Source organism: Nasonia vitripennis (genome assembly GCF_009193385.2).
Source record: "Nasonia vitripennis strain AsymCx chromosome 3 unlocalized genomic scaffold, Nvit_psr_1.1 chr3_random0006, whole genome shotgun sequence".
In the NCBI taxonomy this organism is placed as follows: domain Eukaryota; kingdom Metazoa; phylum Arthropoda; class Insecta; order Hymenoptera; family Pteromalidae; genus Nasonia; species Nasonia vitripennis.
Window position 1 is genome coordinate 1,954,676 of NW_022279625.1, and position 15,413 is coordinate 1,970,088.

The 15,413-nt window shown below is 36.7% G+C and overlaps 1 protein-coding gene across 8 annotated transcripts in view; it reads left to right on the top strand.

Moving 5' to 3' along the window:
• The window catches only part of LOC100498670 (uncharacterized), a 225,056-nt gene that overhangs the window by 79,456 nt on the left and 130,187 nt on the right, over window positions 1–15,413 (top strand). For 2 of the 8 annotated variants that reach the window (XM_031925959.2, XM_031925960.2), the window contains one exon: window positions 4,023–4,408. The gene's annotated coding sequence lies outside the window, so the exon portion shown is untranslated. 8 annotated transcript variants of the gene reach the window in all.

The following is a 15,413-nucleotide window of genomic DNA, read 5'->3' on the forward strand; positions in this document are numbered from 1 at the left end:
CTCTTCTCTTTAGTCTTTACATCAACGATCTCAGAGACATTTTGGCTTCTTTCAAGGGCCCTAAGGGCGAATTATCGGATAGTGTCGAGTATGTGCTATATGCTGATGACCTTCAAACCTATATGCAGGTGGCGAGGGACGACTTGAGCGGGGGTGTGGACCATCTGTCGGTTGTGGCGCGTGCAGTGGCGGTATGGGCGTCCGAGAACGCGCTTCGCCTAACTGTCGGGAAGACTAAAGCTATTATTTTTGGGTCGGACAGTAATATTAACAAGGTGCAAAGTCTAAAGCTGCCTGGCATTGAGATCGAGGATGGCGTCTTCGTACCCTTTGCCGACACTAACCAACCTTGGTGCTGTAATGGATTCGAAGATGACATGGAAACCGCAATTGGATGCGATTAGCCGAAAGGTTCTTTGTGGACTTAGATCCTTTAGATCCTGCACTACCGAGGAACTGCGTAAGCAGCTGGCGGGCGCTCTTGCCACCCCGCACTTGGATTACTGCTCTCTTGTCTACCTTGACGTATCAGGTCAACAAAGCACACGACTTCAACGATTGCAGAACTCATGTGTGAGATACATATGTGGTGCTAGAAGGGACGAGCACATCTCCCCCTATAGGAGGAAGATAGGGTGGGTTCCAGTGAAGGCAAGAAGGGAGTTATTTGCGGCGGTGATGCTTTATAAAGCAATTGTAATGTAATGGGACAGCCGCCGTATCTTGCTGCCCTTTTTGATAGGAACCAGTCTAGAACCTCAGCTAGGGATCCGCAAGAACTAGTGGTGCCTAGCGCGCGTACCGATGCGGGGCTATATTCCTTTAAAGCCCAGGGCGCGCGCCACTGGAATTCTCTCCCGCGCGACGTGAGAGATCTCCCGTCGCTTAAATCTTTTAAGGCTGTGATGCGGAGGCGCATATACGTACGCGAGATTGAGTGTACTGTCGATCAGAACACTGATTCTGCGACTGTTTCGTGACTCCGTTAGATATTGTACCGTCCAAATATTTATTCTATTTATTTATTTATATTATTAATGTATTTTAACATCTATGACCAAAGGTTTTTATTTAAGTGACGTGATAGAGTAGTAAATAAGAAGAAAAAATGTACATAATGTGTAATACGAATCTGTGATAAATTAATGACAATATGTGATACATATGTATTTTTGACTTGTGCAAAATAAAGGCTAATCTATCTATCTATCACCGTCCATTTGCGTGGAATTTTTGCATCGCCGAGGTTCCGTCCGCTATAATTGGTGCTGACCTTCTGTCTCACCATGGTCTCACAGTCGACCTGGCTAACCGGCAACTGGTTGACACCCGGAGGAACATCTCATCTGCAGCGACTCTCAGAGCAGCACCCTTCGTTGCTGTCTCCACAATCTCGCCTAATAGCGAGCATGTTCAGCTGCTAGCTGAATTTCCAGAAATCACTGATAGTGGCAAAGCTGATGTTTATCATCACATTTACACCACGGGTCCTCCCGTTTCTCAACGCCCGCGTCGGCTTCATCCCGACAAGCTCAGAGCCGCTAAGGCTGAGTTTCGTGCGTGGCAAGAAGCAGGTATCTGCAGACCTGGTAGCGGTCCTTGGGCCAGCCCTTTGCACATGGCGCAAAAAAAGGATGGTTCACCCAGACCTTGCGGTGATTATACAGGTCTTAATGCGATTACTATTCCGGACAAATATCCTACCTCGCATCTCTATGATTGCAGTAGCAATCTTCATGGTAAAAAGATCTTTTCCTCTCTCGATCTTCACAAGGCATTCGATCAAATTCCGATTGCGCCTGAGGACATCGAGAAGACGGCTATTATAACGCCTTTCGGTTTATTTGAATTTTTATTTATGCCGTTTGGTCTTCGCAATGGAAGCCAAACGTTCCAACGTTATATCAATCGTGCTCTGGGGGATTTAGACTTCGTCTACATATACATTGTCGATATCCTCATTGCTTCCGACTCTCTTGAGCAACATCATAAGCATCTGCGCACCGTGTTCGAGCGTTTGAAGAAGTTCCATCTTCGGCTCAACGTTGACAAAAGCGTCTTCATGGTCGAGTTTCTTGGTTATCTTATCAATACACGGGAAATTAAGCCTACTCGAGCCAAAATCGATGCCGTCATGCAATTTCTAAAACCTCGCACGATTGTAGAACTTCGCCGCTTCTTAGGGATGGTGAATCTTTATCACCGTTATCTTCCCAAAGCAGCCACTTCTTAGGCTCCTCTCAACGCTTTCTTTCGCGACTCCCGCAAAAACGACAAGCGTTTGATCCAATGGACCCCTGAAGCTGACAAAGCCTTTGAAAAAGTCAGATCTGAATTTTCTGAAGCCGCAATCCTGGTGCATCCTCGCTCAGGTGCTGACCTTCGCTTCGTATCCGATGCTTCAGATTTTGCAGTAGGCGCTGTTCTTGAACAGAAATCGCTCGACGGCGTCTGGGAACCTTTAGCCTTCTTCTCTCAGAAGCTTTCCCCTTCACAACAGCGTTACAGCGCGTACGATCGCGAGCTTACCGTTTACGAAGCCATCAAGTATTTTGCACACATCGTTGAAGGTTGCGATTTCTATGTTCTAACAGATCACAAACCACTTGTATATGCGTTCTTACAAAAAACTGATAAAGCTCCACCTCGTCGTGTACGGCAGCTAAACTACATTTCGCAATTCACTACACGCATCGAGCACGTTAGGGATGTCGACAACACCGTAGCTGATTCTCTTTCGAGAATCGAATCAGTCCGTTTCCCTCTAGAGTTCGATCTCGAGGAACTTGCAGCAGCGCAAGAGACTGATAAACAGCTTCAGGAGATACGCGAGTCACCTGATCACTCACTGTCCCTGAAGCGCATTCAGTTCGGTCCAAATCACACAACGATATGTTGTGATTTAACGGGTTAAACTCTTCGACCTTTTGTACCCGTTTCCATGCGAGAATCCGTCTTCGCGTTCTTTCACAATCCAGCTCATCCTGGGCCCAAGGTCACTGATCACCTGATCAGACAGAGATATGTCTGGCCAGCGATGCATCGCGATATTGCCAACTGGTGCAAGCATTGCCTCCACTGTCAGCAATCTAAAATATCACGTCGTGTCAAGCTCATACCTAGTCAATTCGTAGCACCAGATGGTCGCTTTGACCACGTGCACATTGACATTGTTGGTCCTTTACCAATCAAGGATGGCTTGCAATACATTTTGACCGCGAGCTCTCTTCGACACTTGGGTTGCGAGGTATGGCGCATCCAAGGTCATCACATCCGATCAAGGTTCGCAATTTGAATCTCGGCTTTTTTCTACTCTTCTCTCTCTCTCTCTCTCTCTCTCTCTCTCTCTCTCTCATAGGATGCGAACGGATTCGCACCACCGCCTATCATCCCGCCGCTAACGGCATGATAGAGCGTTGGCACCGCTGTATGAAGGCTGCAATCATGTGCCACAACGACACAGATTGGCCTCGCACGCTGTCCACGGTCCTTCTCGGACTACGTTATCATCTTCGGGCTGATAAGGCTGAGAAGGCTTCCCCTGCAGAATTCTTGTTCGGTACGACCTGACGCTTACCGGGTGAATTTTTCATTCCAGATGATCTCGACGAACTAGTCCCTTTAGATAGTACTAATGGCAATCAGCCACTATCTAGTCCCAGTGATACACCTAGTTGTAACCCTTCCGATACTAATCGTCCAGCTTTAAAAACGTATTCACGTAAAAAAGTATCTTTCGTTTTTAGTTCTTAAGGAATATATTTTTTTCATATACCTATTGTTCTCCGTTTGAGGCTGCTTCCCAGCCAGAAAAAATGTTTAAAATTTGATGTTAAAAAAAATCATTTGCGTTAACACTCGGGGGGAGTGTGTGGGGACTCTCCCCTCCTCCCGCCGAGTGGGGGTAAGCCACCATGTTGGTGAGGCGAACTCGCTGCCTGCGCACGGCCAGAAAGTCGTTGGCTCTCGAGTCGTACACATGTGCCTACCTCAGCTCTGACTAATAAACTTGTATCTTCTAGAAGTCTTGGTTTCATCATTTGCCTCTCCGAACATCTCCTAGAGGAAGTGGGCCTCTACCCAGGTCCAGCAGGATCCAGCATCTCCCACAGGCGATCGTTGAGACGGTTCTGAAATTGTTACCCTTGAGTCTATGTTGTTACACAGTTTATAGGACTTCAAAAAATTCAAATGAGATAAGAATTATACTAATAGATATAAATATGTCAGTTATTGAGAAAAGATATGAATGGCTTCACGGCACACAGGAATATATAATAACCCGAAATTATTAAGGCCCAAAAATTTTAAGGCTCAAAAATTTTAAGGCCAAAAAATTGTAAGGCCCAAAATTATATCCTAGATGTTAAGTTATTGGGAAAAGATGTAAAAGCTTCAGGGCACACAGGTACGTTAAGCACTTTATTATAATGGTAGATATACTAGATAGTAGATAGTAGATAGTAGATGTTTAAGGAAGCTACATTCCAAAGAATTGGCAGTGAATTATAGACGGCACTACACTCATTTTTATGTAGCGCTCGTTAAAGTGACTAAATACAGCCTCAGTGAAACGACGACTGACTCTTTCAGACGAATACTCGAACGCAGCAAGAAACGCATCCTGATACCTTTACAATCCGATAATGATAAAGAGTTTTTAGGCTCAACGTTTCAGGAATTTTTTAAAAAACGCGGGATCGAATTTCGTACAGCTTGAAATTCCGATATCAAAGCGGCTGTGATCGAAAGACTGAAACGTACTACACGTGAACAAATGTTATGATACTTTTCTCACAATAATACGCAGTGTTATATCGACGTAGTGCAAAAAATCATTAACGCTTACAATCATACGCGACACAGTGGTACAAAGATGCTACCTTGCGACGTAAACATTTGCAACGCTGGGAAAGCGTGTGAAAATTTAGGAAAAAAGGTACGACTGCAATCGACTTACAAATATCGCGAAAAGATGGCGTCAGGTGTAATGAATAAATACAAGTTTGGCTCTTACATGCGCATTAGTAGCACGAAAAATACTTTCGAGAAGGGATACGAAAAAAACTTCAGCGAGGAAGTTTTCAAGATTAAGCTTTTATTCAATAGAGAGAATTTATCAATATTTTTCCTGGAAGATCTGAACTGCAAAGAGATTGACGGATTTTTCTATCTCGAGGAGCTCGCTCACGTTGGCAGGAAACTTCTGTCAGACACTGCTGAGCAATTTAAAATAGAGCGCATAATTCGTAAAAAGGGTCGTGGCTCGAAGAAGCAACTGCTTGTCAAGTGGACTGGCTCTGGACAAATTCAACTTGTAGATCAAGGCCTTGGAAGTACAAAAAGTTTAAAAATGGACAGTAACGATTTTTACCCAGTCTTGCCTAGCAAAAGCAGTATGATGTACCACAACGACAACGCTACCAGTTGCTTTACAACGCAGCTTTCGGGCGAGGTTAGACTCAGCGGAAATTCGTCCGTTGCGCTCGTTGAAATTTACGTACCGAGCCTTGTTACGCACATTCAAGAATCGGACGCCTTTTACACGTTTAAACAGTCAAAAAAATGTTGAGCAGAAAAGGCATTTTTTCTACATGACTTTTACGATAAGGTTGAGCTTCTAGCCAACGTAAAAAATAAATCGAAAGCATTCTATAATCATCTGCATCTCGAGGTTGCACCCTTTTAAAAGGGTACTACATGTTACAACGTAAGTGTGCTTGCGTTGATCAGCATCAGACAACGTTTAACGAAAAAATTTGGAGTATTTTCGATTTCAAAGATTTCAAGATTCGGCGAAAAAACTTTGTCACATCATCAATGGGCAGTGTTGTCGCTTGGTAAACAGACCAGCATCTCTTTTTCGAGCTATCCCATATCAGCTCTAAGTGTACACGAATATATGCAAGCCCCATGTGGGCGATACTCAAGCTAGTTTACTGCGTATAGTATTTGTAGATAGAATACCATTTCAATATGGAAAGCTAACGGTTACGCTTCACTTTAAACATAATTATTAGAGAAGGTACTACAATGAATATATACGCTACTGCGACGAGCAAGTAGGAGGTTGAGGAGTAAGATGCGTTTTTTCTGGTTCGTATCGGCGCAGACAAGGTGTAGGTGCGTGTCTCGGAGGTTTATTTCGCTAAATTCTTCCGTACATTGCGTCAGGTGCCAAAGCCGAGGGAAAGGAGAATGTGCGTACAGGAATAACCGTACTGGACGACGTTGCAAATAACGGTACAAATTTCAAGGAGGCGTTCAAATATTATGCTAAAGAGTCTGGAAAAAATTTGAAAAGAAAAGCCGGTGAAAAAATAGCAGAGATGATGAAAGGGTTTTGGTTATAAATCACGCGCTGCGCGTCGTAGACGTCAGTTCGGAATGACACGTACATCGAGTCATATCGCTAGTAAAAGACGCAAACAACAGACGGCGGTGAGCAAGAAGAAAGTCACACAAAAAATGTGGCTGTCTCGGGGACAGCCGATAGAAGTAAATACTTAAATAAGTGTGTTATAGACTTCGTTTTTTTTTTAATCGGCTAAATAATAAAAATATGAATACCCATGAAAATGTCAAAATCTCCCTAAAAAAACTTTTTTCAAAAGTAAAAACCTTGGCAAAAAAAAGTAAAGAAATCTATAAATATAAAAATGTCGAGTAAATGTAAATCGAGTAAATGAGATTTCACATCTTTTATAAAGCATATTTTCCTTGAAATCTTGATCGATTTAATAAACAATAAGCTACTATTGCTTTAGACAATGGTCCCATCGCGCATATAATCGTATAGAATTATTATATGTACATAATATATAGTGCGTGTTCCGAATACGCACATATCAACACAATCGCGTGTCGCCGAGTAGCAGACGAATGTCAGTAAATTAGATCATAGCTGTTGTAACCACTGGCGTCCCGAATGGAAATAATAACCGTACATTTGCAATACATTTCAGTACTTAACTGTTACAATGCTGTACATTCGCGTACGTTCGCGTACGTTTTGAGTGGAATTCGGACATTTTTTACACAATTGTACAACAACGTATACAAAAACGAATGTACGCGAATGTACGCGAATGTACGTGAACGTACGCGACCGTACGTAGATGTAGGTAAATGTATAGTATTGGAATATTATACAGTAAACAGTACATATATTATAATATTCACTTATTATAACATTTAAACGATACAGTTGAAAACTGGCGTACATTTGATTTTGAAAATGAAAATGGATTGATACTAAAAAAAAAAAAATGTAATAATCGTATTGCGCAGCAAATTGTTTATAGACTCATGATATATCAGCAATTACTCTTACTTTATCAAAAACATTATATTTCAGACAATACAAGAAATATACGTAACAATATACAGGGTTATTCTAAAACAATGCAACATAATTTATATATAACTTAATCAGGTGATATCTGCTTAATATTTTTATTTAAGCTGTTATTTTTAAATATGCGTTTATATGAGATAAAATGCTAATAATAATCAGCTGATTATCAGATGATAATCATCAACAAATTTTTAACCTTTAGTATATTTTTTCGAAGTTTTAAATTAATAAAATTTATAAAATTCACATATTGAGGGCCAATACGGTTTTCCATTTAGATGATAACACCGAAACACTGGCAATGAGCTACAAAATTTTTATTTTTTAATAATTTGCTTAAAACAAACATTTTTTTAAATATTATAAGTTCTCTTTACAAAGCAATGCTTACTAAATATGTAAACTAACTTAAGATATGATTATTAAATAAATGAATATTTTTTATAAAACATTTAATATGAATAAAATATCTCCCGCGCGTCATTAAAAAATCTCTTGTGTACTTCTATATAAAAAAATCAGAAAATTACGAAATTACTACTAAAAAGAAAATTACTTTTCTGTACAATTGTGTACAAACATGTATAATTGTGTACGTTTGCGTACATTCGCGTACGTTCGCGTACGTTCACGTATACGCTGGCGTACGCTTATGTACGCTTATGCACAAACGAGTTTGTGCATAAGCGTACATAAGCGTTCTTTTAGTACAGTAAAATTTTATGTATAAAAATTGTTTCATCTCTGACATGTAGGTATTCGTATAAATGAGTATATTCCAGATATTTTTTGTACGGTCACGTACGTTGGCGTACGTTAGCGTACGTTTGCGTACGTTCGCGCACAATTACGTACGTTTGCGCACGATTACGTATAATGCTGTATTAAATGTCCGAATTCTACCCAAAACGTACGCGAATATACGTCAACGTACTCAAGTCTATACAGTAATGTACCGAAATGTATCACAATCGTACGGTGATTTGCGTTATAATACTGTTGAAAATTTCCATACAAGGTATAATACATCTCACCAAAAGTCACATTTCTCTCTCTCTCTATATATATATATATATATATATATATATATATATATATATATATATATATATATATATACATACGCACACACATATATGTATTAATGTCGAAGTTTGAGACCATGAATCTTGATATACACCAAAGTTTGAGTACATTTGCTAACTTTGGGGCCGGTCCCCAAACTTTTATACATCTAAGCCTAAATATGGGGACCGGCCCCAAAGTTTTATATATAATAGTACATATTTGGAGACAAATTCAATTGTGTATGCTAAAGTTTGAGGACTTTAGCAAATTTTGAGAACGGTCCTCAAAGTTTTATGTATCTAATCAGCAGTTTGAGGACGTAATAAGAATTATACACCCAATTTTAGGTACATGAGGGCGTACAACTACTACAAATATTATATAAGCTTAAAAAATAAACATTTTGTTAAGTTACAAATTAAGAAACTAAGCGTCAAGTACAAAAATCTCTAATGCATCGTATAGTTCTTGATCTAGAAACTCCCAATTAAAATATGAAAAAGGCATATAGCCACAACCCTCTGACTTAGCGTCCTAAATATTCAGTATACTCCAAAGGTAACGTGCTTAGAATCAAGCAACATAGATCCTGAGATTGAAAACAAGTTTATATGTTCAACTCAGACAAGAGCGTTAGACTTTTGATAAAAAACTAAAATATAAAAAAATTTTGAGCTAATTGGTGCATGATGTATAGTGTTAATTATATTCGTAGAACTTCGCTCAATTGACTGCTCAAAAAAGTTTAAAAACATGAGAAAACTAAAAACATTGATTAAGATTATCAGCTAAAATAAACAACAAGGAAAATCTCATTTGATTTTCGTACTAAATATATTTTTATACACTTTGATAAAGGCATCAGCACAACTCTCGAACTTAGCGTCTGAAATGGTATCCAAAATTTAAAACTCCTGATAGATTAAATGAATTAAACTTTGAGAAAAACATCGCCACATCCCTTCAACTGAGCGTCGTTAAAATACGGTATACATATATAGTTTTAAACTCTAATTGACGAAAATGTTCCTAAACTTAGGTACAAGTAGAAACGTTTGAATAAAGATAAATCTGTGACTGAAATAATAGCAATTTACTTATTAAGCAGCTTTTAAGATAATAAATGCAAGCTATACATCCTTAATGTAAGCATAGATCTTGGGTTTGATAATCGTTCCAAAATAACCTAATATTAATGGCTGGAATCAATATCGTAGATATACAGGTGCGTAAATTTGCGTTGTCAATCAAATCCAGCTGAGACAATAATCAAATTAAGAACATAAATATCTACTTAAAGTTTATCAATATCTACAAATTGAAACTCCTAGAAGATTAAATGAATTAAACTTTGAGAGAAGCATCACTACAACCCATTAAATATGCGTCCCCAAAATCCGGTATACATATATAGTTTTGAACTCATAATGAGGTGTACATAGACAAAGATGTTCCTGATCTTAGGTACGCATAAAAACGTTCAACTGAGACAAAACCACTGACTGAATTGATAGCAATTTAATTACTAAAAAGCTGCTAGGTTGATAAGTGCAAGCTATACAACCATAATAGAACTTGAGTTAAATAATCGTATCGAAATAACTTTAGAGTAATGGCTAGAAACAATGTCGTAGATATGCTTGGAGCGAAATCATGCGTAGTGTATCAAATTCAGCAGCAAAAATAATCAAAATAAGGACATAAAAATCTAGTTAAGCATAAATAGTACCAACTATTAAAAATACCTAGAAAAATAAATGAATTAAACTTTGAGAGAAGTATCGCCACAACCCTGTAACTAAGCGTCCTCAAAATTCGGTATACATATATAGCTTTAAACTTATAATGAGGTGTACATAGACAAAAATGTTCCTAAAATTAGGTACGCGTGAAATAGTTTTTCTAAGAATGAACCGCTGACTAAAATAATAACAATTTACTTATTAAACAACTTATTTAAGGTAATAAGTGAAAGCTATGCATCCTTAATAAAGGCATAGATCTTGGGTTTCATAATCGTTCCAAAATAACGTAATATTAATGGCTGGAAACCATATCGTAGATATTCAGGTGCGTAAATTTGCGTTGTCAATCAAATCCAGCAGAAGAAATAACGAAATTAAGAACATGAAAATCTAATTAAACATGAATGGTATCCACGATTTAAAACTTCTACAAGAATAAATAAATTAAACTTTCACAGTAAAGGCTAGAATCAATATCGTAGATATGCAGGTGCAAAAACCTGCGTAATTAATTGAATCTAGCAGCGGAAAAAAAAGAACATAAATGTCTACTCAAAGTTTATCAGTATCTACAAATTAAAACTCCTACACTGAAAAAAGATTCGTGCAGCAGCTTCCTTAGGAGCTGCTACATTTAGTGTTTGAGTTGCTGTTACTCGATCATCGAGGAGCTGCCCCTCGATAAAGGAGAGCTGCTACTCAAGGTATATTGTGTAGCAGGACCTCGATAATTTGGGTAGTAGATACTCTGCGGACGGCGATCTGCGCGAAAGGGTCAGATTAGGTTAGATTTTGGGGTTATGGTAGGAGATGGCTTGAAAGCGGGGCCAAAAGGAAGTGCATTTCGTTCATTTCCTCTAATATATATTAGAGGAAATATACGAAATGCACTTATGCATATGCATAATTGTTATTAAACAATTTTTATAAATAAATTATTAAGTGCAAAATTTCAGTCCGAGAATATTTTTATTATATTTAATGGCTTATTCTAAAAACAAAGTAATCGCATTAATTATTTCAGATATTGTTTACTTTTCAAGATATACGCGTTTGAAAATAAAAAAAAAGTCCTTTTTAGGCCTTTTTTAATCGCTTATTACTTTGGCCAAATTGAATATTGTTTAAATGTAAAAGGCATAAAATGTTAATCTGACATTTAATTTTAACGTATATCTACTAACTTGAGACAAACATTTTATGCCTTTTACATTTAAACAATATTCAATTTTGTCAAAGTAATAAGCGCCCAAGAAAGGCCTAAAATTGCCTTTTTTTCATTTTCCAACGCGTATATCTTAAAAAGTAAACAATATATGAAAAAAATTAATGCGATAATTTTGTTTAGAATGTGCCATTCAGTATAAAAAAAATATTCTCGGACCAAAATTTTGCAATGATTAATTTATTTATAAAAATTGTTTATTAACAAACATGTCATTTCATAAATTTTATACTTCTTTATAATTAATAATATATAATAATTACTAAAATTTGCATTGAACATTTAAAGTTTTCTAATTTTAAAAACGGCTGATTCGCGACGTTTCGTAATTATTGAGCCGAGAATCTGTTCCCCGACAATTGAGAGGGACTGTTCCTCGATATGTTTTGAGTGGCTGCTCCTTGAATTTCGACAAGCAGCTTCTCGATGGCAGTTGTGGAGCTGCCGTACGACTTTGGGGGCACTACTCCACAAATCTTTTTTCAATGTAGAAGATTAAATAAATTAAACTTTGAGAGAAGCATTGCTACAACCCTTTAAATATACGTCCTTAAAATTCGGTATACATATATAGTATTGAACTTATAATGAGGTGTACATAGACGAAAATGTTCCTGATCTTAAGTACGCGTGGAACAGTTTTTTTAAGAATAAACCGCTGACTAAAATAATAACAATTTACTTATTAAGCAGCTTTTAAGGTAATAAGTGCAAGCTATGCATCCTTAATGAAGGCATAGATCTTGGGTTTAATAATCGTTCCAAAATAAACTAATATTAATGGCTGGAAACAATATCGTAAATATGCAGGTGCGAAAACCTGCGTAGTTAATTAAATTCAGCGGCGAAAATAAAAAAAAGAACATAAATATCTACTTAAAGTTTATCAGTATCTACAAATTAAAACTCCTAGAAGAATAATTAAATTATACTTTGAGAGCAGCATCGCTACAACCCTTTACATATGCGTCCCCAAAATTCGGTATACATATATAGTTTTGAACTTATAATGAGGTGTACATAGACGAAAATGTTCCTAAAATTAGGTACGCGTGAAAAAGTTTTTCTGAGAATAAACCGCTGACTTAAATAATAACAATTTACTTATTAAACAGCTTTTACGGTTATAAGTGCAAGCTATGCATCCTTAATGAAGGCATAGATCTTGGGTTTAATAATCGTTCTAAATTAACCTAATATTAATGGCTGGAAACAATATCGTACATATGCAGGTGCAAAAACCTGTGTAGTTAATTATATCTAGCAGCGAAAATAAAAAAAAGCATATGAATATCTACTTAAAGTTTATTAGTATCTACAAATTAAAACTTCTAGAAAATTAAATGAATTCAACTTTGAGAGAAGCATCGCTACAACCCTTTAAATATGCGTCCCCAAAATTCGGTATACATATATAGTTTTGAACTCATAATGAGGTGTACATAGACAAAGATGTTCCTGATCTTACTTACGCGTGAAACATTGTTCTAAGAATGAACCGCTGACTAAAATGATGACAATTCACTTATTAAACAGTTTTTAAGGTAATAAGTGCAAGCTATGCATCCTTAATGAAGGCATAGCTCTACGGTTTAATAATCGTTTAAAAATAACCTAATATTAATGGCTTGAAACAATATCGCAGATATGCAGGTGCGAAAACCTGCGTAGTTAATTAAATTCAGCGGCGAAAATAAAAAAAAGAACATAAATATCTACTTAAAGTTTATCAGTATCTACAAATTAAAACTCCTAGAAGAATAATTAAATTATACTTTGAGAGCAGCATCGCTACAACCCTTTAAATATGCGTCCCCAAAATTCGGTATACATATATAGTTTGGAACTTATAATGAGGTGTACATAGACAAAGATGTTCCTGATCTTAGGTGCGCGTAGAAACGTTAAACTGAGACGAAACAACTGACTAAAATGACAGGAATTTACTTACTAAAAAGCTGCTAAGTTGATAAGTGCAAGCTATACAACCTTAATGAAGGCATAGATCTTGGGTTCAATAATCGTTCCAAAATAACCTAATATTAATGACTGGAAACTAAATCGTAGATATGCAAATGCGAAAACCTGCGTAATTAATTAAATCCAGCAGCGAAAGTAAAGAAAAGAACATAATATCTACTTAAAGTTTATCAGTATCTACAAATTAAAACTCCTAGAAGAATAATTAAATTATACTTTGAGAGCAGCATCGCTACAACCCTTTAAATATGCGTCCCCAAAATTTGGTATACATATATAGTTTTGAACTTATAATGAGGTGTACATAGACAAAGATGTTCCTGATCTTAGGTGCGCGTAGAAACGTTAAACTGAGACGAAACCACTGACTGAAATGATAGCAATTAACTTACTAAAAAGCTGCTAGGTTGATTAGTGCAAGCTATACAACCTTAATGTGAGCATAGAACTTGAGTTAACAAATCGTGTCCAAATAACTTTAGAGTAATGGCTAGAAACAATCTCGTAGATATGCAGGTGCGAAATCATGCGTAGTGAATCAAATTCAGCAGTAAAAATAATCATGATAAAGACATTAGAATCTAGTTAAGCATAAATAGTACCAACTGTATTAAAGACCTAGAAAAATAAATGAATTAAACTACAGAAAAGTATCGCCACAACCCTGTAACTAAGCGACCCCAAAATTCGGTATACATATATAGTTTTGAACTCATAATCAGGTGTACATAGACAAAGATGTTCCTGATGTTAGGTACGCGTAGAAACGTTAAACTGAGACAAAACCACTGACTGAAATAATCCTATTCTACATTATATTAAGCACGATCAATTTTTCTCCGGTCCAATTTTTCTCCGGTCGTCTTAAAGTTGCTCATTTTATCTTGGTTAGGTGTTCCTTTTTTACAACTTTTTTTTTATAATATTAGCATGTGGCGGAGGGGTATTTCGAAAGTGACTGGAAGTGAACCGGAAGTAACCGGAAGTTAACAGGAAATGACTGAAAGTGAACGAAGATGAACCGGAAGTGAACCGGAATTGATTGCCAGTGATTGCATGTGATCACAAGTGAGATCAGAAATGACTAAGAGTGACCGAAAAACGACGTAAATAAATAATAATATCTGTAAATATCTATATATTATACCGGTCACCACCAGTCACTTCCTATCACTTTGGGTCTACTACTACTCACTTCCGGTTCACTTCCAATCACTTTCGAAATACCCCTCCACCACATGCTAATATTATAAGAAAAAAGTTATAAAAAATGAACACCTAACTAAGATAAAATGAGCAACTTCAAAACGACTGGAGAAAAATTGATCATGCTTAATATAATGTAGAATAGGATACTTTAATACAGATAATATTAAAAATTAATCACATCCACATACTGCAAACTAAGTCTTATTAAAATTTAGTGTTGCATAAAATTCATCGAATAACATTCATGGAAGCTTATTTATAATTAAGCAATTATATCTTTATTTAAATTATTGTTTAAAAATGTTTCTTAGTATTTTAACAAAAATGCACACTTAATAAATAAATTCATAAAATACTATAATTCAGAACGTATGTTTTTCATAAGCATCTCTTAATGACATCCGTGCTATCATTAGCAACTTTGCCTCATTGGTATTTTGAACACGATTTTTTACTTTTTTGCTTGATCTGATTAATTCATATTTCCTCTAAAAGCACTTTTTACTATGGACATGGTTTTTGCAGAAAAATTTTATTATTACTATCAATTAACCGCAGAAAAGCAAACTTAACCGAGTGAGGTATCTCTGGCTAGTAGGAAATAACTTACTTAAAAGATGCTAGGTTGATCAGTGCAAGTTATACAACCTTAATGTGAGCATAGAACTTGAGTTAACTAATCGTGTCCAAATAACTTTAGAGTTCTGGCTAGAAACAATCTCGTAGATATGCAGGTGCGAAATCATGCGTAGTGAATCAAATTCAGCAGTAAAAATAATCATAATAAAGACATAAAAATCTAGTTGAGCATAAATAGTACCAACTATAT